Raw genomic sequence first — 7,593 nt, 5'->3', positions numbered from 1 at the left:
TTTTTTTCCTTTAAAGACCAAGTATTGACTGTTCCCTGGAAATCTGACTCTCTTTCCAGACACAGGACTGTATTTATTTGGACACTAGATCTGTTTTCTTGACCTTATTTTTTCTAAATATTTATAATTTATTCTTTGAGAATTTTACACATGTATGCAATATATTTTGATTCTACCTATTCTTCAACAACTCCCAGACCCCTCAAACATGCAGCATATCTCCCTTATATTCTGTATGACCTGTTCTGATTTTATAATATTCCATTGAGTTCAATTAGTGCTACCTATGTGCAAATGGGCATGGGGTCATCCACTGACACATGTAGTGTTACCTGTGCACATGAGTGTGGGCCATCTACTGACACATGTAGTGCTACCTGTGAGTACATGGGTATGGGCCATCCACTGGAACATGTAGTGCTACCTATGTGCACATGGGTGTGGGGCCATCCACTGACACACATACTGCTATTCATGTGTACATTATGTGTGGGACAATTCAGTGGAAAATGGACAAACTGCCAGCAGCCATTCTTTCTCTTCCCACAATCAGAAACTGTAAATAGCTCCATAGGTAGGTATAGGGCTTCCCAAACTATTTCTTCATTATGTTTAGATTATTGCTGTCTTGATCCTGTACAGGTCTGGTACAGCTACTGTGAGTGTGATGATTTGAATGAAAATGGCCTCCCTAGACTCACATATTTGAATGCTTAGTCACTAGAGAGTGGGCTTGTTTTTGAATAGTTAGGGGATGTGAACTTGTTGGAGAAGATATGTCACTGGGGGTGAGCTTTGGGGTTCCAAAAGCCCATGCCAAGCCCATTTTGTCTCTGTCTCTGTCTGTCTGTCTCTCCTACCTTCTGATCAGCATGTAAGATTCTCAACTGCTTCCATGTGTGTCTGTCTCTCAACATTATGATCATGGAATTGCTCTATAAAACTGTCAGCAATGGCCCAATTAACTGCTTCCTTTTACAAGAATTGTCTTGGTCATGCTGACAGTTCCCACCAGCAGGACAGTAATTTTTTTTTTTTTTTTTTTTTTTTTTGGTTTTTCGAGACAGGGTTTCTCTGTATAGCCCTGGCTGTCCTGGAACTCACTCTGTAGACCAGGCTGGCCTCGAACTCAGAAATCCGCCTGCCTCTGCCTCCCGAGTGCTGGGATTAAAGGCGTGCGCCACCACGCCCGGCTTAGGACAGTAATTAAGACAGAAGGTGGTATTAGGACCTGGAGTATTGCTGTGATGAGCCTGACCATGCTGGTTTTTGGACAAATATGGAGGAGGTTGGGATCTTAGAGCTGAGAAGTGGTTGAACACTTTAAATAGGACTTAGCTGTCCCCGATAGTAGCAGCATGGAGGATGTGCTGAGGGCCATGTCAATAATGCAGGCCTTGTTCAAGGGGTATCAGAGGGGGAGTACAGTTACAGCTGGTGTTGGTGGGGTTTGTGGTGTTTTGACAAGGAATATTTCTGCTTTTTGCCCTTGTTCTAAAAATATACCTGAGGCTAAATTGAAGAGTTCTGGATTAATGGCACTGGCAGAGGAGATTTCAAGACAGTCTAAAATTGAGTCTATTCCATGGTTATTAGTGGCCACTCTTACAATAGATCTGCAATGGAAAGGATCAAGCAGGGTAAAGAGAAATACAAAATAGACAGTTTGAGGATAAAAGACCATCTGGAAATCTAATGTTGGAGCCAAGTCCTGTGCTCAATGAGATAAAGTTTGAAGAAAGGCCTGGTTTAAAATGGAACAAAGGGAATAGGGCTCTCAGGGCAAGACTCCACTCAGCTAAGCTTCCAGCTTGTGCAAAGGAAGTAAAGGAAAGCTTAGGCAGCAGAGGGAACTATCAACAATGGAGAACTAACTGCAAGCAAGCCATTCATTACACGCTTTCTTTTATAAGTCACCTTGGTCACGGTGTCTCTTCACAGCGATAGAACAGTAACCAAGACAGTGAGTTCATGATACAACAGCCTTGGTGTATCCACACTACAGTGTTTCCCAGCATCCCTCCCTGTCTTCTGGATCTTAATCATTTCTCTTTCTTCTCCACAGATGTCTCCCAAGCTTTGGGGGAAGAGGTGGATTTAAATTCCCCATTAGGGCTGAACAGTTGCCTACTGCAGAACAAAGGTCCTCCCATCAGAGAAGAAAGCTGCATGGATATATGGGCATGGCCATAAATATGTACAACACAATTGGACAACTTGATCCTTTTTCTTTAGAAAAATAACAATACTAGGTATTTCCTATGTAGTAAAACCTATGCCCTCTGCTTCTATAGGCTTTTCCATCATGAATTCCTTCCTATCAACCATGCCTTAAGTTGAATCATAACATGGATGGTTACCCATATTAACTTGACTTCAGTTTTGAAACCTTAGATCTAAAATCTACAAGAATGGTGAAAACCTTGTATCTATTGAAAAGACAGATAAAACATGAAAATACAAACATCACATATCAGAGAGAAATATAGAGAGCCATGGGCTGGTGCCTAAAGAGAATTTAGGGTTCTAGCATTAGCTATGCTGACTGACTGAGTGCAGCTTTGGATAAGATGATTTGTTGCATCAAGAAATTTCTTCTCTGGGGCTGGAGAGATGGCTCAGTGGTTAAGAGCACTAACTGCTCTTCCAGAGGTCCTGAGTTCAATTCCCAGGTGGCTCACAACTGTCTGTAACAGGATCCAATGCCCTCTCTTGGTGTGTCTGATGATAGCAACAATGTACTCACATATGTAAAATAAATAAATAATAAATAAAAAAGAAATTTCTTCCCTGAAGGTAGGAGAGGTGATTGAATACTTAAAGGTGTTTACTTTGTAATCATGAGGACTGGTACTAGAGTCTGGACCCCAGCACCCACCCATATAACAAGATGGACATCACTCACACCTTTGTAACCCAGGCTCTGAGTGAAGCAGAGGCCACAGGGTAGGTTTAGAACACAGACAAAATTGATTTCAATGTTGTACTGAAACTTGCTCTCATATTGCTTTATCTACTCCCATTGTTGTTGTGTAGTGAAAAATTACAACTTTGTACACGAAATACCCATTGCAACCACCACATAATTGTTGATTTGTATAGTTTCCTTGTAACTCCCACAGGATACAGAAGAACCCAAAGAGTTAAAATAAGAATAAATGTATGCTATACCTTGTATTTATCTGTGTTTGTAAGTGAGTATTGATTGGCAAATTCTATTTCCACTTGAATCCAAATAATAGGCCTGATAGTTCTAAGCAATATGATAGATCATAATATTGTTTCTGCTTTTCCCCCATAGCATTTATGTGAATAATTCATTGATAAGCAGTGGATATACTATATCAAAAAACCATGCATTGACATCCTGCAAACATTTATTGATGCTCACACAGGGCACGGAGTATTCAGATGCAAAGTCTCTCATCAGAGAACTAACCTTCAGGGAAGAAACCAACAAGTAAGAAAGTCCAGGGTCATGCTCTAAGTGAATATTTAGAGGTAGATACAATGTATCATGGTAAAATACTTTACAGTTCTAAAATATCAGGGAAGCCTTCCCAGAGAGAGTTCAGAGAGACGGGAAGGCAGTTAGAGAGAATTAAACAGGCAAGAAGTTATTTTCTAAATGATCACCTTGGGTGCTGCGGAGATTGCTCAGTGGGTAAAGTGGTTTCACTGTAGGCATGTGGACCACAGTTTGGAGCGTACAGAAATGTTGGGTGGGCACAGCTTGGAAGTCAGAAATAGGGGATTCTCAGAGTAAGAGATCCAGTAAGACTGGACATTTTTGAGAGCTCGGGGTTTGATTGGTAGAACTTGCATCATGATAAGGTGGAAGCATGATTAGGGATAACTCCTAACATCAACCCCGCACAAAGCATGCATGCACACATTCATGTATACACCACAAACACATAAAATCATGCAATAGATACAATGCATACAAACCAAAATACACATACACAAAAGCTTGAATACATACACGCATGCACATACCATGTAAACACACAGACACACACACACACACACGCACGCACACACACACAAAGAAGAAGAAGAAGAAGAAGAAGAAGAAGAAGAAGAAGAAGAAGAAGAAGAAGAAGAAGAAGAAGAAGAAGAAGAAGAAGAACAGGGGGATAAAAAAAACAAAACAAGACATCACTTTGTCTACAAATATAAACTGATGCTTACAGAGGCCAGTGTAGGATAGAGAGGTAGGGATCCTGGAAGGAGAATGTAGGAAGCTGTTAGTAGCAGGAAGGCATGCTGTCCCTGAGGCATGAGGGGCATGAACACAGAGGCAATGTGGGCAAGCCATTAGCTTGCTTAGATTACAGAAGCAACTGGATGTGTTGATCAGAGGTAAAGGGCAGGGGTGATGAAGAGCAAAGCCTGCAGGATGTCTGTCCTGCAGGATGCAGTCTGTCCTGTGCAGGGCACGAAGAACACTGACTTCAGTGAGAGAGGCAACCAAGAGGGAGGAGCAAATGGAGACGTGACAGCAGTCATGGCGCATGGACTTTCATGGGATCAGAGATGAACTCTTGGTGGGTCCCACTAGCAGCTCTGCCCAGAGGCCTTCTCATTGTCCCCTTTCTTTGCATGTTAGAGGCAAGCACACACTTTCCCATGTGCCAGGTGGCCTGGCTAGGCCCTAGGAGTACCAAAGATGTAATGAGATATGTATGATTCCTTCCCTGTGGGATTTAATTGGAAGGAAAAGCCTTTTCATTCCACCACTGTGACAAACAGACATCACGATGAAGCCTATTAGATGGACTGGCTCTATTAAATCCCAGGAAATTTGATCATAGGCAGAGATCTAAGTCATACTGAGTTTTCAGGGAATCAAGGACTTTTCCTTCTTGTCCTTTTAGTAAATGAACTTCCAGGATGACAATACCAAGGTAGATGAGGATATTAAAACATGTTAGATGAGAAACCTGGGGGAGTGGGGTGTGAGACTGGTGCCACATGGTTGCTTCTGTGACAGGGTCAAAATACAACTCCAGGGAAGCTATGGACCTCACGGGAGAACCTTCTGAGGTTGATCTGCTAAGTGGTCATGTAGTCAAACTGACCTCTGAACATTTATGTTCATATCCATATGTTTGAGCTACTCTCAACTTGACTCAGAGAGACTTCTCATTTGTAGAGTAGTGGTTGATGCAGAGACTCATAGCCAGTCAAAATAAGTGACTGTAAGTGTTCAGACAGAGACAGAACATTTGCATCACCACCACCACCACCACCTGCTTCAGCCACAGATGGAGCATCTGCACCATCACCACTGTCTGACTCTGGGATGCCACAGAGAAGAAGACAGAAGGAATGAAGAGGAAGAGTGAGGAGAGGAAATGCTGTCCCCTGGCCACAGCGTGACTCTTGTATACATGAACTCGCTGCTGCTGCTTCGTGGAATGGTTGAGGTCATCCGTCAGAGCCACACTGAACATTAAAGCCTTGTGGGAGAGGGCAAGAAGTTATATACAGTTGTACCTTTATGCCTTCACATTGATTCCAGGACAAAAAAGAGACAGCCTATCAAAAACACTTGCCCTGTCAAAAAAAACCCAATCCAAACAAAAGAACAACAACAGCAATAAACCTCATTGCTCCAAAGACGAGATGACACGCTGAAGTTTACTCAGTCTTTAGAATATTTCAGAAAAGTCCTGGAAATAGGGAACTTATTACTTTACTGTCTTTATTTCTGTGAGGGACTTTGGTCTACATTCAATAAAAACATATCGTGATTGCCTTTGCCAAGTACCTCATGGCAACACACGAGGTATGTTAGTTTGTGAGTTGTTTCTGATGACACATTCTCAAGTGGGAAGAGAGAAGGGGATAAGAGATCAGCAGCAAACGCTGACTGGAAAGCTATAGTGGTCCCTGCTTCATCCAGCAGAAAACCTCTTTTTTCTGTAGAACAACAAATGGCTGATAAACGTCGAACAACTGATAAAAACTTTTTCTAAAGAAGCAAATAAAATTATCCCTAAGTGAAATACCTGACCATGTATAGACTTCCTGCTCCTTTGCTTGTCTACCTGGCCCCCAAATGCATAAAGAGGCAGGAGAGACTTAGTGCTGAGGCAGCTTTCAGTGGTAAGAACGCCTGCTCCTCTTGAATTCCCAGCACCTACTTTGGGTGACTTACAACTGGCTGTAACTACAGCCCTCAGAATCAGACACCATCTACTGGCCTCTGTGGACATTGCACTCACCTGGTACACACACACACACACACACACACACACACACACACACACACACACTAAAAATAATAAAAGATATATTTACAAGAGAGATGAGAGACTAGTAGTAGATACAAATATATTGATGAAGTATTAGAAAAGAACAGCTAAAACAGTAGCAGAAACTCTAAAGCTTTATATGTGCACATTTTAAATCATCATAAACTGAAAAATTAGATGTCAACGATACCTTTCCAGCAAAACTGACAATAAAAACACAAAATCAAAAGCACAGAGGAGCCAAAAGCTACCTGGAAAATTGATGATGTAATAACCAGAAGCCTCCCGCCCAAACCTGCAGAGTCGTGTCTCAGATAGTGTTAAGGAACACACAATTGCCATCTTCCACAAATGAGAATCAGTGTGGCTTTCAGAGTGCCACGTGGCCACCTTTGAGTCTCTGCTAGACTCACCAATGGTAGAAACTATAGCTCGTGTTGAAGACTGCTTCAGTTTTCCCTGCAGCTGGCACATCTGCATCTGAAAGCCTGACACCATTCTAGACTTTTGCTTTCAGATGAGGGGGAAGGCCTGGTTCACACTGGGCTGGTTGGCTGCAGAGGTGATCAAAGCCAGTGGCTGAGCCCACAACCAGGTTTCCTTCTGGTGCCTTCCTGACCTGCACGTGGTTGGCAGGAGGTGGGAAGGCTTTGCGTATATGCAATAGGTTTCTCCTGCAGGCTGTGGTGGCTCAGCCTGCCTTCCCAAACACAAGGCAGCAGGCAGGCCCTGGCTCTGGTTAATTCCCATGTGGATCAATACAGACAATTCTCAAGGCACTACTTTATCCGACTTGCTGTGGCCACAGAAGATGTTCTCCATTGTCTGAATCAGGCAGTTTTCTTATTATGGGATTGTCTTGGACCCGATTAATCGGATATAGCAGAGAATGTGTGTTATTACTAACCATTAAGATGCGTTTGAAGTTATAAACATTTACTCATCAAATCCTTTTGTATCACCAGTCCTAGACCAGAGAAAAGTTCAAGAGGCCAGGGAGAAATGGACGGAGGACTTGGGAGAGGCCCTTTCCCCTCTGATATTTACATCTTAATGGAAGAAAAGTGAGCATAGCAACCAATAATACAACTTCAGACGATGCTTAAGGTAAAAAATAAAAAATAAAAAAACCCAAACCAAACAGACACAGGAAAATAAGAATGATGTAGGGTGGACCAATGACACAAGCCTTGGAAGCAATGTAAGCAATGCTGGGCGAGACTGCACTTGTGTGCGTGTGTGTGTGTGTGTGTGCGTGTGCTATGCATGCATATGTGTGTGCTGTGCATGTGTGTGTGTTCCTGTGTGTTGTGTATGTATATGAATGTGT

Source organism: Mus caroli, chromosome 14 (genome assembly GCF_900094665.2).
Source record: "Mus caroli chromosome 14, CAROLI_EIJ_v1.1, whole genome shotgun sequence".
In the NCBI taxonomy this organism is placed as follows: Eukaryota; Metazoa; Chordata; class Mammalia; order Rodentia; family Muridae; genus Mus; species Mus caroli.
This window is presented reverse-complemented; position numbering follows the sequence as displayed.